The sequence below is a fragment of the Trichosurus vulpecula genome, chromosome 3 (assembly GCF_011100635.1).
Source record: "Trichosurus vulpecula isolate mTriVul1 chromosome 3, mTriVul1.pri, whole genome shotgun sequence".
NCBI lineage: Eukaryota > Metazoa > Chordata > Mammalia > Diprotodontia > Phalangeridae > Trichosurus > Trichosurus vulpecula.
In genome coordinates this window covers 277,943,580-277,960,108 of record NC_050575.1, presented here as the reverse complement: position 1 = coordinate 277,960,108, position 16,529 = coordinate 277,943,580, and positions in this window count along the sequence as shown.

Sequence of the window (16,529 nt, the reverse complement as noted above, 5' to 3'; positions counted from 1 at the left end):
CCATTAGTGTAAATTCTTAAAGATGGGGCAAAGGGTCCTTGTATGTATTTTATTTCTTCTTTCACCATTGTTATCAGATTAAAATGAAATCAAAGGTCACGTGTTATACTAATAGAATTTGGTTTCAAGGTTCTCTATCTTTGCTTCATGTCTTATCTGGGCCTACAGTAGCAATTGGTTGGGCATGATTAGAAAAATCCAGGACTGGTTGTCTAGGCAAAACCAGGTAAGTCTGTCAGAAGAGGGGATCTGAACAAAGGCACACAACTAGGGGGCTATGTATCTTGGGATAGGAATATAGGGACATAAACTCTGAAAGAAGATCTGAAACCTGGATATTAGACCATGGGTAAAGGAAAAGGATGGCTGAGAATACTGTAAATGGGGTTAAAAATGAATTAAAGATCTGAGTTATTAACCCATGCAGAGGCAGGGTAAAAGATTGGTGGAGGTCCAAAGAACAAGTAATTAGCAGAAGGCTGAGCAGGTAATTGATAATAGAAAGATCCAGCAGCAGGTGTCAAGTATTCAGCCAGTGTAAGAGTGGGCTCAGTGGGCAGGGAGTCAAGCTACTCAGTGAGTCAGAGGTTACCTCTTTTGCTTCTGCCTGGCCTCTAAGACATTTCAGAATTCTGGATGCCATGTGTTGTGTGTACTGGTATTTAGTTAAGGGATGATCATCCAGGAACTATAGTAAACAGAAAAAAATTGGGCTGCTTTTGTGTTACCATGTTTAGCAGTTCATCCCCTCCATCTGTTCAAGGGTATTCCTGGAAGCTTAATTGGGGGAAGTGCCACCTGATTACAAAAACCACACCATAGCTAGTCATCATTTGAAATATATGAAAGCTGTGATAATTTAGTTATTGTTTAGGGAAATAGGGCAGTTCTACCCCCTCCAAAGCCTCCTTTCCTGTTGTACACAATCCTTCTAGACAAGAATTCATAGATAACCACTCTCCTCCTCCACCAAGTTTTCCCAGAGGGTTCAGTCAATCAACTGATAAACATTTATTAAGCACCTACTATATGCCACTCATTGAGCTAAGCACTGAGAGGCAAAAGTTAGTTCTTGACCTCAAGGAACTTGTAATCTAATGGGGAAAACAACATGCAAACAAATATATACAAAGCAAGCTATATACAGGACTAATAAGGAAATATTTAATAGAGGGAAGCAACGAGAATTAAGAGGAGTTCGAGATAATAGTATTTTGGTGACACCAGGAAATTTAGAACAGAAAAGAGAATCCTTTAAACTAGAGCTGTCCAAAATGTGGCCATATGCCGCCTGCCATGAGATTTATGCGGCCCACCCACGAGCATAGAAGTTTACGTAAATGCTTTAGTAAATGAAGCCGAGCTACCACAGAACTCTCACTAAAATGGCAAATCAAAATAGATTGTCTATTGTTTCAATAAAAACCTAAGGTTGGACAGCCCCGCTTTAAACATACAAAGCATTCCTTGGGTAAAAAAGATGCCCTTGTACAATACTCTTAACCTATAACTTAGTGCTTGTGATTGCACATTTAAACTGGATGACTTGGCGCTAGAAGTGAAGCCTCAAGCAGGGGCGGATTTAGTCAAATGGGCACACTCAAAGACCTAGAGGGCCTTGAGGCTGCAGGTCCCCCACCCCTGCCTCTGAGGGTACACATATGTGATGCTGCGGGTTCCAGAGTCTAAGGCTTATGTAGCTATATGACCTCTGTAGATACATAGGAGGGAAGTGGAGGATGTTGTTTGGTTTTGTGTGCTTTTGCCTGTGAGGATGTGGCAAATTAAGAAGAAATGCCAAGGTTGGAAACTTTCAACAAGGGGCAAGCAAATGCCGGTAATGCCAATGAACTTGACTTTTGAACTTCCCACCAGAAGCACAAATCATCTGCCAATGACAACAAACAGACTGTATTCCTAATCTGTGGTCACAGCAAACGATTTACTTTGTAATGTGGTAATGGATTTCAAATGTGTTGCACCCTAAGTACTGAATCTGGGCACATAATTTTATATTTCAGATAGCCAGTGTGAAGCGTTCTTGAATTCAACATGCAGATTCATGACTGACAAACACTAGAATCACATTATATTAAGAGATGGGCATAGTCCTTTTGGCTTCAGAAGACAATTTGTAAGACTGCAGTCCTGCTGCTTCTTCATGATGGCTTGAAGAACCCCTTGCTTGAGTTTGCTTTGAGGACTCAGTTATGCTCTTCCTCCCTCATTCACATCCAGAATACCTTTGGCATGTCTGTGAGTTGCAAAGGCAACAGATATTGAATTATACTGAATGAATCAAATCAAATCAATCAAATCCATCCAATCAAATCAAATCAAATTATACTGAATCAAATCAAATCTAATTTAGATGGGAGAATAGAGCTTATAGTCTAATTGCTTTATTTTCAGATGGATAACTTATCTAATTGTATGAAGACTGGAATGCATTAAAAAAAAGTACATAGGCCATCAATGGCAATTTTTTCTGACCAAATGAAAATGAAAAATAGCATAAATAACAAAGCTGAGAGAGAATAAGGGTTAGATTTATAAATTAATTTGTCAAGATATTAGGAAACACTCTGTTTTCCAGAGCTAAAGCCCAGCAAGCAAGCTGTGCCCTGAGCTTGGCATAACAACAATCCTTTGTGCTCACCTTCAGGTTGATCTCACTCTCTGGCAAAACCATGTAATTTTTGTATTGCTTTGACCAGCACCAGGTGTTTTTGAGCTCAGACAAGCACAGGACAAGCCCAGACATGTACCAGACCAGTTCAGACATGTGCTGGTCACGAAGCCCTGCTATGAACAAAACTTGTCTCACTGTTGCTGTTACCCCTCATTGTCAGGGCTGCAGCTCACTGTGCAAGCACTGGTATAAGTATCAAGGTTTAGCCACACTAAAGGGGGTCTCCTCACTAGGGGCGGAGCCCAGGTATAAGTGTTCTTCCTCGCAAGCCGTTTCCCTCACTTTGAAATTAAACATCTGTTTGATTCCTGATTCTCTTGTTTCCAGCCTGCTCCAGCTCTGGCCATCCACAGGTTAGAGGCTGGTTCAGTCCTGTTGACAAATTCAATTTCTGAGATCAGTTGTCAACAATGATACAGAAACAGATGCCACCCTCCTCTGAGAGTACTTTCCATGATGTAATGTGGTGTCATCTCATTTATTTCTGAATTGTTCTCCCACTGATCAGATGGTACAGGAAGCAAATATTTGTCCTCTGCCTCTGAGAGCTAATGGAAGCAAAGTTCTCTCCCTTGGTGTGATTTTCACTTTACAATACTGTCTCTTATCTTCCTCACAAAGAAAATACATCATGAAGTTGTGTTCTAGGTTGCCCTTGAGTTGGAATAATTCCACTCAACAGGCCAGGAAAATTCTTATGGAATGAGGCTACCAGAAGGAAGTTCCAGAGATGGATTTCTATAGGTTGAGGCCTGTAGGGGTTTGTGCCCTTCTTTGTGATATCACTGGGTAGGGGTGGAGGAAAAAGTTGCTCATCTGTAAAATGGTGAAATGAGATCTTGACCCTTACTGAGAGTTCATATACTGGCTCTGCTACTTTTTACTGGGGCGGCCTTGGACAGGTCCCTCAACCATTTTGGCCCTCAGTATTCTCATCTGTAAAATGAGAGGAAAAGATGAGACAACCTCCATGGTGCTTTCTAACTCTAAGTCCTATGAGCTTATTGAAAAAAATCTATTGAGAAATGAGTATAATAGGGGTAGGGTTTACCAGGGCACATTCCCTAGAGTCTTTCGGAGAACATCTATAGGTTGTTTCAAGCCTGGAGATGTAGAGGTAGATGAATTATAAAAATTAAGTGTTTCTGAAGGGGTCATATTGAGCTCTGGCAAGTGAGAGTGGATTTTCTGGGAAACATCTAAGTGGGCATGGAGAAATGATTCATAGAAGGAAGAGTTGGCACATAATCACCCACACAGATACAAGCAAATTGCTATGTCATATAATATCTATATGGTCTCTATGATGTTATGGGGCTAGGGAGAGAGAGGGAAAAAACCCAATAAGAAACAGAAAACATTGTCCAAGGAATCTAGCTATCAATCTGTTTTATGCAAGGGTTCTTGCCAAGTCAGTAATTAAAATGTGCTGTCAATGAATTATAAAGCATAAATGTATCAGAGCCAATCCATTGCAAATAAGCAAGATGGCATTTGGAAGACACTTTCTAGTCATTTGTTTAATTTCTTTACATCATTTCCTCTCCCTTTTGGTTTTGCTTTTGAGTTGGACTCCAGGTATAAATGAATAACCAACTAATCACAAAACTAATGATGACAAGGCTAATAATTGCACTGCTAATAGTGACAGTGCTAATTAAGATAATGCTTATAAAAACAAACTCTCCTTCAGGACTTGACTATCAATCTTTGAAAATTCCAAACATATCTTTGGGTAAGTCAAGTGTGAAAAGCATCAAGAACAAGGATGAACATTTTTCCTTTTGCTCCAGTTGTGTCTTCAGGAGACAAAAAAATGGTCCCAAAGTGAGGCCAACTCTAAGGTTAAGGATAAAAGGTGACAGAGGCAGAGGTCAGGAAAAAGAAGAGCCTCAAAGATTAGAAGCTCCATTCTCCACAAGTAAAACTGACAGGACTCTACATTCCTTGGCTGTGGGATCATTAGCTATCTACCTACAGGAACCCCTCCTGGGAATTTGACTCCAAAATTCTATGTTCATATCCTGCAGGGGCATCTGGAGATGACTTAGGCTTTGCTCAGATAAAAGTGTCTCTATCTGGCTCACCAAGAGGCAGCCAGCCTCAAATGTAATTAATGGAAAATAATCACTGAACTTGAAAATCATAATATGTTATGCAAACATATTGAAACAAGGAAGAGGGATGCTGGAGGTAAAGTATATTCTGCAGATACTCTTGAAGTCTAGAAAAGGAGGATGGGGGTGGGGAAGAAATTATCAGAGCATTTTCAACACCACCTAGGAGTGAGAGTTCCAGTAAGAGCATGGTTACTCAACAAGTCACCATGGCTGAGTCGAGAATATTCCCCAAGAGCAACTAACCCCTTTTATGAGGCAGTCTACACATTATTAATCAGATATTCCAAGCACTTCAATGTTAGCTTCCAATGGCCTAGTGAATATACAGTTTAAAGTCCTTAATTTGACATTCAAAGTTTTCCACAGTCTATTGCCACACAATACATACTTTATTTATCTCAAGCTACTCTTTCCCAACCTGGACTATTTGCCATCCCCAGTACACATCTCTTGATTTACTGCTTCTGGGACTCAGCTCATGCTCTTACTTATGCCTGAGATGCCATCTTTCTACAATGTAATGCATTGAACCTCTTTAATGCCTTACTTTTCCTCACTCCACAAATCCAATCAGTTGTTAAATCTTCCTGCTTCTACTTCCACAAGTTCTCTCACATCTGACCTCTTCTATATTCACATACCTACCACCTTACTTCAGCTCCTCGTTACCTCTCGCCTAGATCGTGGCAGCAGCCTCTCCATGCCTCAGTCCAAAAGTGCACTATACACTCTGGTGCTAAAGTGATTTTCCTTAAGCAGAGATCTGACCATGTCTGTCATTCCCCCCCACTCTAGTGGTTCCCCATTGCTCCTAGGATAAAATACAAACTACTCTGTTTAGCTTTTAAATTGGTTTTCAACCTTATCCCAAACTATCTTTCCAACCTCTTTGGACATCACTCTCTCTCCTATTCTCTGTGATCTACCTAAATTGGCTTTCTCTGTCCTTAGCATAAGACCAAGGATGTGCTATAACTGATGTTGGTGCTTGGGTGCTTGTGCTTGGACCCTAATTCTAACATCACATTTCTCCTTAGCCTCTGCTTAGGTGCCTGTGCCTGGACCCCAACTCCAAAACCACATCCAGTTCTAAAATCACATCTTTCCCTAGCCTCAAAATACTGTCTCAGGCACTTCCTCCCCAGTTCAAGGGCAGCATGCCCTAGCAAACACTTATCTCTTCTCCTGATACTGTGGCCAGCTGCACCTATAGAATTTATTAGTTTGGACTCCCTGTGCATGTGCTGAACTGGCCATGTACTGGCTCATAAATACATTCACTATTCACTGGCCTATCATGTGCATGCTAGACCCGGACATATGTATACTCCCTTACATTCGTCTTGTCTAACAAGACATTGATGGAAGTAGCCTGGATATTTCTAGTCAGCCTGGACTGTTAGTTGACTTAATGATGTTTCAATGCAAAAACCACACCTCCAGGCGGCCCCCCGCCTTGGGCTATTTCCCAGTGAACTCTGGGTAAGGTACCTGCACAGTAGATACAAAAAGTGCATGTTCCTTTAAGAACTGACCACCCCTTAACCACTCTCTAATCCCACCCCAAAACACCTAATTGACATGTTTCACTCCAAAATCTCCTATAAAAACTTTACTTGTACTTCTGTAAGGTTGCAGGTTCCCTAAGAACTCTTGCCTGCTGTAAAGTATAATAAATCTTTGCCACCTTGACCTGAAGAATACTTGAGATCATGAATTCATTCTAGATGGCCCCGACCATCTCCAGCACTCGGGTCCTTGAGGGGTACTCCCCCTCAACTACGCTGTCTGGGAACTCCTGTCTTGGAGTTCCTGGACCTCGTCTCCCCAACTCTCAACATAACCAGCTCTGATCAGCTCTTGAGAGGCCACTGTTAAATTTTCACATAAGCCCTTACACCTCTTAAATCAGCAAATGCTACAAATCAGGAACTGATTTGTTGATTGTCTAGGTTTTGAAATGTGGTAGAGAAAATGTTAATAATACAGTTTAGGCTTAAAAGTGTCTTTTGGGCACACTTTTTTTTTATATTTCAAAGATTCAGTTGTTAAACATTTCTTAGCACACCCTGGGCATGGTCTGATACCACCTATTGGTATCAGCCATCATTTAAATGAGCCTCTTGATTTCCTTGTATATTTACTTCAAGGAAATGCCCTACAACTTCACAAAAGGTGTTTAGCTATCAGAGATCTCTGCACAGTCATGAATGAAATAAAAGCCCACAGAACTTTTCCTATTAAATGGAATTACCATTTGTTGTTCCAAACTCACTTAAGTAAGCCAAATACCAAGGCATAGTAGGAATTTAAATGAAATGAACAATTAACATACAATCAATGGACAGCTAAAGGAAGTGATTGAGACTTGGGTAAGGGCAATTTAGGACTGGGTTTAAAAGGACACATTTTATTTCAGTTCACTTCCTTTCCCATGAAACTTTGTCTGAAGTAGTCCTGGTGCATTCGATTCAAACCAGTTCCAAGTCAGCTACCTTGAACAAACTAGCATGAAGCTATAGTTTGAGTATGAATGGAGTTTCAAAATAACTCACTGAGGCCAAGATGGCGGCTGGTAAGCACGGACTACAGTGAGCTCCGTACCCGAGTCCCTCCAAAAACCTATAAAAATGGCTCTGAACCAATTCTAGAATGGCAGAACCCACAGAACAGCAGAGGGAAGCAGGGCTCCAGCCCAGGACAGCCCGGATGGTCTCTGGGTGAGCTCTATTCCACACGGAGCTGGGAGCTGGGAGCTGGGGGCTGGGAACGGAGTGGAGCAGAGCCCAGCCTGAGCGGCGTGGACGATCCAGACCAGAAGCCGGGCGGAGGGGGCCCTAGCGCCCTGAATATGTGAGCTGCGGCAGTTACCAGACCCTCGACCCACAAACACCAAAGACAACAGTGAAAGTTAGTGGGAAAAGCTGCGGGAGTGGAAGGAGTTCGCGGTTCGGCTTCCAGCCCCGGGGGCAGCGGAGGTGGGGCAGCTACAGCTGTTGTTACTTCCGGCTCCAGGCCCACCTGGTGGGAGGAATTAAGTGGCGGATCACAGCAGGGGTGCACAGCCTGCCGAAGATCTGAGCCCAGCCTGGACTGGGGGTCCTTGAGGAAGGAGGAGTGCGGCTCTGACAGAGCTGGCACCTCCCCCCCAAACGTAGAACATAGAACTCTGTAATCTACAAGCAGTCATACCCCACTGAAAAACTCAAGAGTCAAGTTAGTTGGTTGGGAATATGGCCAGGCAGCGAAAACGCGCCCAGATTCAGTCTCAGACTTTAGATTCTTTCTTTGGTGACAAAGAAGACCAAAACATACAGTCTAAAGAAGACAACAAAGTCATAGAGCCTACAACCAAAGCCTCCAAAAAAAAACATGAACTGGCCCCAGGCCATAGAAGAACTCAAAAAGGATTTGGAAAAGCAAGTTAGAGAAGTAGAGGAAAAATTGGGAAGAGAAATAAGAAGGATGCGAGAAAACCATGAAAAACAAGTCAATGACTTGCTAAAGGAGACCCAAAAAAATACTGAAAAATACACTGAAGAAAACAACACCTTAAAAAATAGACTAACTCAAATGGCAAAAGAGCTCCAAAAAGCCAATGAGGAGAAGAATGCCTTGAAAGGCAGAATTAGCCAAATGGAAAAGGAGGTCCAAAAGACCACTGAAGAAAATACTACTTTAAAAATTAGATTGGAGCAAGTGGAAGCTAGTGACTTTATGAGAAATCAGGATATTATAAAACAGAACCAGAGGAATGAAAAAATGGAAGACAATGTGAAATATCTCCTTGGAAAAACCACTGACCTGGAAAATAGATCCAGGAGAGATAATTTAAAAATTATTGGACTACCTGAAAGCCATGATCAAAAAAAGAGCCTAGATATCATCTTTCAAGAAATTATCAAGGAGAACTGCCCTGATATTCTAGAGCCACGGGGCAAAATAGAAATTGAAAGGATCCATCGATCGCCTCCTCAAATAGATCCAAAAAAGAAATCTCCTAGGAATATTGTCGCCAAATTCCAGAGCTCCCAGATCAAGGAGACAATACTGCAAGCAGCCAGAAAGAAACAATTTGAGTATTGTGGAAACCCAATCAGAATAACCCAGGATCTGGCAGCTTCTACATTAAGAGATCGAAGGGCTTGGAATGCGATATTCCGGAGGTCAATGGAGCTAGGATTAAAACCTCGACTCACCTACCCAGCAAAACTGAGTATCATGCTCCAAGGCAAAATATGGATTTTCAATAAAATAGAGGACTTTCAAGCTTTCTCAGTGAAAAGACCAGAACTGAATAGAAAATTTGACTTTCAAACATAAGAATCAAGAGAAGCATGAAAAGGTAATCAAGAAACAGAAACTGCAAGGGACTTACTAAAGTTGAACTGTTTTGTTTACATTCCTACATGGAAAGAGGACATGGATGATTCATGAGACCTCAGTATTAGGGTAGCTGAAGGGAATATGCATATATATATATATATATATATGTTTATGTATATATATAAGTGAATGTGTATGTATGTATACATCTATGTGTATATATATGTGTGACACAGGTTGAGTTGAAGATGAAGGGAAGATATCTAAAAGAAATAAAATGAAATTAAGGGATAAGAGATCATCATACTGAGAGAGGGAGATAGGGAGAGATAGAATGGGGTGGATTATCTCACATAAAGGTGGCAAGAGGAAGCAGTTCTGTGGGAGGAGGGGAGAGGGCAGGTGAGACGGGAATGAGTGAACCTTGCGCTCATCAGATTTGGCCTGAGGAGGGAATACCATACACACTCAGTTGTGTATCTTACCCCACAGGAAAGAAGAGGGAGGAAGAAAAAAAAATAAAAGGGGGGGGATGATGGAGGGGAGGGCAGATGGGGGTGAAGGTAATCAAAAACAAACACTTTGGAAAGGGGACAGGGTCAAGGGAGAAAATTCAATAAAGCGGGATGGGTTGGGAAGGAGCAAAATGTAGTTAGTCTTTCACAACATGAGTGTTATGGAAGGGTTATACATAACGATACACATGTGGCCTAGGTTGAATTGCTCGACTTCTTAGGGAGGGTGGGTGGGAAGGGAAGAGGGGAGAGAATTTGGAACTCAAAGTTTTAAAATCAGATGTTCAAAAACAAACAAAAAAAAGTTTTTGCATGCAATTAAAAAATAAGATACACAGGCAATGGGGTGTAGAAATTTATCTTGCCCTACAAGAAAGGAAGGGAAAAGGAGATGAGAGGGGAGGGGGGTGATAGAGGGGAGGGCTGACTGGGGAACAGGGCAATCAGAATATACGCCATCTTGGAGTGGGGGGGGGAGGGTAGAAATGGGGAGAAAATTTGTAATTCAAACTATTGTGAAAATCAATGCTGAAAACTAAATATGTCAAATAAATAAATTTAAATTAAAAAAATAACTCACTGAGACGGAGATAAAAATTGTAACTAGTTACTGCTCTTTAGTCTGGGTTTAGCCAGATGACTGACCAGGCTTGGAATCTGGAACATGAATAAATTGACATAACTTGACATATATTGAGAACATGGGGTCTTAGTCCTGTAAGGCCAGCTCTTTGGTTAAAATCCCTCATCTCTTTGAACTCCTGGGGAAATAACAAGTCTTCCCATGGTAGTCCAGCTTTTTGTCTTACCTGCCCAGCAAAAAGTCCACAGACACCAATGATGCAGAGAATATTGAAGACAGCTGAGCCAACGATGGTTCCAACACCCACATCACCTTTTGTGATGAAAACACCTAAAAAACAAAAAGCCCGACTCATTCAGTCTTCTTAAGCCACTTCACAAACAGACCCCTTAGCGCTATAAAACTGTGTATACCCTTTGACCCAGCAACTACAAGTCAGTATTCCAAAGTGATCAACGAAAAGGGAAAGGGACATATTTGTACAAATTGTTTATAGCAGTTACTTTTGTGGTAGAAAAGAATTGGAAATTGATGGGCATCCCATCAATTGGGAAATGGCTGAACAAGTTGTGCTATATCATTGTGATAGAGTACTATTGTGTTATGAGAAATGATGAATAGGACAGTTTCATAAAAACCTGGGAAGACTTTTATGAACTCATGCAAAGTGAAGTGAGCAGAATGTGAACAATGCACACAGTAACAGTAATATTATAACAATGATCAACTGTGAAAGATTTAGCTCCTCTGATCAAGACAATGATCCAAGATGATTCCAAAAGACTCATGATGAAAAATGCCATCTACCTCCAGAGACACAACTGATGAATTCTGAATGCAGATTGAAGCATAATGTTTGGCTTTTTTTGGTCTGCTTTCTTTTGCAACATGGCTAATGTGGAAATAAGTTTTGCATGACTTCACATGTATAATAGACATTAAATTCATTGCCTTCTCAAGGAAGAGAAGGGAGAGACTTAGAACTCAAAATTTTAATACATGTATATTAAATTTTTTTTACATCATTGGGAAATATTTAATGAAATAAATGAAAGTATGTTAAAAAAACCACTTCATGTAGATTCTCTCAGTCTCCAAATTCATAATTTGATTCTTCTTTGGTATTTACAGAAAACATACATGGGTTAGGAGGATATGCTAGAGAGGTTTCTCTTGTGCAGCAAAACAGAATCACTGTACAGAATCATCAACACTCTTTATGAGGCAAAGTTAAATAATGTTAGCTTACCCAGAAACTAAAAAGAATACAAAAAGACAGAAAGTGAGCTGGTGGTCCCCACCCACCATACTGACATAGATCACCTACCTCACCAGAGGCCACTTGGATGCTCGCACACTTCTAGGCCTTCAGGTTGGCATACAATTAGTCTTAAGTTACCAGGGTATTAGGGGTATCCCTTTCATCATCAGTGAAAATCCCAACCCACCAATGCTTAAAGGCAGCTATTTTGCCACTTGTTTCCCATTCAAAGCATTCTAGAGAAAAGTGCTGGTGAGCTATGACATCACATAGTTACTTACATATAATCATATAATTACTCAGAAGATGAAGTGCACCCTAATAGAGGGTGGATTGGTCTTGGAATTAGGAGATCTGGGTTCAAGTTTTGCCTCTTATATCCTGTAGCTGTGAGACCCTGGGCATAAAGCCCACACAGCTCTTTAGGACTACAAACTACATTAGTTACTGATCTGCTTTTGTTCAAAGATATTTCACAATCGGAGGCTGGCATTGCAATTATAGGTCCAGACCAAAACAATAATAAGAATATTTACCTATAACAGATGTAAATAACTCAGGAGCAGAGCTTCCAGCTGCCATGAAAGTGGCTCCAGCCACATCTTCACTGAGATGGAGGCGCTGCAGAGGAGCACAAGAAATACCATCAGTTAGTTCCTGATCATTAGGACAAAAGATAGAAAATGTGGGCAATCATCTAAATGAAACACAGAGAGGGGCATGTTAAAATATTATTCTTTATAAAGGTACATTTTTCAAAGTTTTTGTATTTTTAGTAATTCTATGCCATGGTAAAATAAGTTTACATTAAGACTCAGGGAAGTAGGAAGAGGAAAAGGATGGGAAATTGGGTTGGAGACCTCACAACAACTTAACAAACAAAAAAAGGAAAAAAATATGCAGAAAAACATGGCAGAGAGGGAGAAGGTAGGGTGGGAAAGGGGTTCAAGGAGATATCCAACTTCAGCACAATTGGTTTGTTACACAATATTACTAATCATTGGAAGATTGTGTCCTGACTCTTTCACTATGAAATATAAAGGGACAGAGAATGATACTTCCAAGGTAGAAACTAGGAAGAAGGAGGGGGGTGGCAAACAGATATGAGGAGAAATAGAAAAAAAAAACATTGAAAGAACCACACAAAGGGTTGGAGGACTATTGGCAACTAGGTGACACAGTTGGTAGAGTTTTAGACTTGGAATCAGGAAGACCTGAGTTCCCAATCAGCAATTTTTCCATGTCTATGACCCATTCTACAGATTTTTACACACACACACACACACACACACACACACACACACTGACTGCTTCTTTGGAGAAAATTAATGTGAATAAGAAGGAAGAGGCCTAGAGGTAGCATCTGCACCTCAGTTTCAGACAAACCTGCCTTCCTCTTTGTAACTTGCTTGGGAAGAGCCAGAGTTGGGGGCAACAGTCTTTGCAATAACTCCCAACAAAAGCCTGAATTACAGGATAGTGGGTGCCTTCTTTTCCCTCACTGTGGTAAATCCCTCAGGCAGAATATCCCAAGTCTCTCAGCTGAATCCACTTCCACTTAGTTTGAACACCTGACTCTGAGCTAGGATGACCTGCTGAAGGGGAAGACATTGAATAATGTCAGGAGAAAGGATGTGCTGAAGTCAGCTATAACCACTTGTGAGAGATTTTTAAATTTTCGGTGTTAGCATTTACACTTCATAAATCAGCAATCTCTAGAAATCAGGCCTTGATTTTTTGTTTTGTTGATTGTCTAGACCTAAGAAAGTGTTAATAATGAAGATTAAACTTAAAAGTATGTATACATACTTTCTTTCCCCAGGAGAACCCAGTTTTAAAATATTTATCAGGACACTCCTGGTCAAGAGTGTATGTGTGGAGGCCAAGCTATGTATGAAAACCTGAAAACCTTAAAATTAAGACACCAAAACCCCACCCCCCCAAAAACCCAAAACACCTCAGAACAAGTCAGTGGCTTCACTGGAGGCCCAATAGTTCCCTAGGTCCTAGCATTGGGAAGATGCAGTTCAGGAAACAACTCCCCAAGGCATTAGCACAGAAACTCCATCATGAGGTACTTAAAAGCCGATTTTTTAATGTCAGAAGATTCTACTCTGCCAGGCACAGAATTAATCAATTGAACAAATATTTATTAAGCACCTGCTACATGAGAATCACTGTGACAGGCACTGGGGATTTAAAGACAAAAGGAAAACCTGTCTCTGCCTTCGGTGAACTTACATTCTTTTAAAAAAATTTTTGCAGGGGGAGAGGGGAAGGCAGGGCAATTGTGGTTAAGTGACTTGCCCAAGGTCATGCAGCTTAGTAAGTGTGTCAAGTGTCTGAGGCTGGATTTGAACTCATGTCCTCCTGACTCCAGGGCCAGTGCTCTACTCATTTTGCCACCTAGCTGCCCCTGAGCTGAATCTTGAAGAAGGATAAGGAAGCCAGGAAGTGGAAGTGAGGAAAGAGAACACTCCAAGCACGAAGGACAGTCAAGCAAAAGGCATAGACTCTGCAGATACTTTGTGATAAGCTGAGTCACAGTGTGATAAGGAGGCATGCAGTTTCCACTAAACATTGACATACAATTTTGAAAATGTTATTGAGGGTTCACCTATGCCTTGTCCTGGCTCTGACTACTAAGCCCATCATGGAAAAATGGAGTCAGTGCTTGGTTGGAGTGAGTACTACTGATCTTATCTCACAGGTACTGGTAATGGGCAGATGTCTCTTTGGGATCAGCATATTCAGAACAGAGGAGAGGACTCAGCTTTTCACTTTGGGCACAATACTATACTTCTATCTGTTCTTACTAACTTAGGTCCAATTCTTCCACTAAGCCTGGCAAATGCTGATCTTGCTGCCCTCTGGAAACACACCAAGGTTGCAAAGGATGGTTGTGTTCCTACATTGTTGCCTAATTATTGAAAGTAGACCTGGAGAACAATACTGAGGAAACTTTGGAAGTAGGGAGTGTGGAGACATCCCCTCTGGACAATCTTTTTGTTCTCCCCGCAATCCTGACACATGGCTCTCCAATACAAATTGTGTACGTGAGTGATACAGTACAGCAAATTACCTGGCACCAACCAGTTCAGTGCTTCAGCCTGTTTCCCAGCTAAAACTATGTATTAACGGAAGGCTCTTAATGATTAGGAAGGAGAGCCATATGGAAGAGTGCTTGTTAAGACATTTGCTTTGAGTGGAGGACATAGGATTTCACCCATTTGATCCATAAATAAATATGGCAAACAGCCATTCATGGTACAGAAGCAACCCACTGATAATGAGTAAATATCAAATTTCCAACAAGTATATTTTGGACACTGGAAGCCATGGGGTCCTTTTCCCAAACTCAACCACTCTCTGTATTTTATTTCTCTACCATCAAGGGTGAGCAATGGTAATACTAGATGGATAACAATTAAGCAGTGGTCCTTAACTAGATTCGTAAATTGGGAGACCCGAGTTCTTATTGCTGGTTGAACATGGGCATCATCCCATGGAAAGAGGGGGTCTTCATGGTCTAAGTTGGAGGTGAGAATTCTGTAAAGCTGAGGGGCAGGGCTATAGGAAGGGGGATGGAGTCACCTGGGTTTTAGCCAAGAGGAGAAGACTATATCAAGGGAGTAATCAAACACATGGCAAGTCAGATACGGCTTGCAAGAGTCTGGCAGCCTGTTCTGTCTTTTATCTCTTTCAAGTTCTGATTGTCATCTCAAAGAGCTTGACTTGTTCACTTGTTTTTCGGTTGTATCTGACTCTTCATCACCCCCTTTGGGGTTTTCCTGGCAGAGATACTGGAGTGGTTTGTCATTTCCTTTTTCGGCTCATTTTACAGATGAGGAAGTAAGGCCAACAAAGTTAAGTGACTTACCCAGGGTTACGCAGTTAATAAGTGTCTGAGGTCAGATTTGAACCAGGAAGGTGATTCTTCCTGATTCCAAGCCCAGTGCTCTATCCACACCACCACTTAGTGGTCCCAGATGAGACCTTGCATGTTATTAATTAATCACAGTCAAACAATGCCATTCCCCTTCTCAAGAACCTTCAATAAAGCCCAAATCCTTCAGCCTATTCTTTAAGGCCCTCCACAACAAAATCCCTAATCTATTTTAGCAACCTTATCTCCTTGAGACCATGGGAAGACCTGAGTTCATACCCATCCTTTGACACTTACTAGCTGTGTGACTTTGGCCAAGTTATAATTTTTATCAGCCTCAGTTTCCTCAAGTGTAAAATGGAGATTATAATAACACCTACCTTCTAGGGCTATACTGAGCTTCAAATAAGATAATATTTGTAAAGAGGGGTTCAGCATGGTGCCTGGAACCTATTAGGCACTAAATAAATGTTTCCTTCCTTGCTTCCTTCCTTTCCTCTTTCCCTCCTTTCTCTCCTTTCCTTCCTTCCTCCCTTTCTTCCTTCTTTCCCCAGAATGACCTGCTTACATTTTCTACATACATATTACACAGTTACAACTCTGATAATAATTGTATCTTCAATTCAACAAGTCAATAGACATTTTTCTGTGTCTATTATGTGTAACAAAGACAAGCATGAAGCTACACAAACACACGCTACACAAATACATATAGGTGTGTATATGTGTGTATACACGCATGTATAATTTAAATTACCCCTCACCCTTGAAAAGTATTATTATCTCCATTTTCCAGATGAGTAGAACAGGTCCAGAGAGGTTGGTGACCTGCTCTAGGCCAAATAATTAAGAGAAGTCAGAGCCAGGGCTTCAATCTGGCTCTTTGGAGTCTTCACCCTCTCCCCTCTGCTCTGTGACTTTCTGTATTCTTTCTGCCATGGTTGGTCCAAGAAAGGAAGGAATGATGCGATGCCTCTGCTTGCTGAAAGTGATCTCCTCCTTCCGTGATCACCTCTAAGTGTAAATTATCTATGCCACTTCTTTAACATTTATTATAATGGTACAAGCACACCTTCTTTAGAAGCACACCTCTTGTCTCTCTTCTTAGACTAAGTTTCTTAAGGAGCTCATCTTTAGACCTCTTTA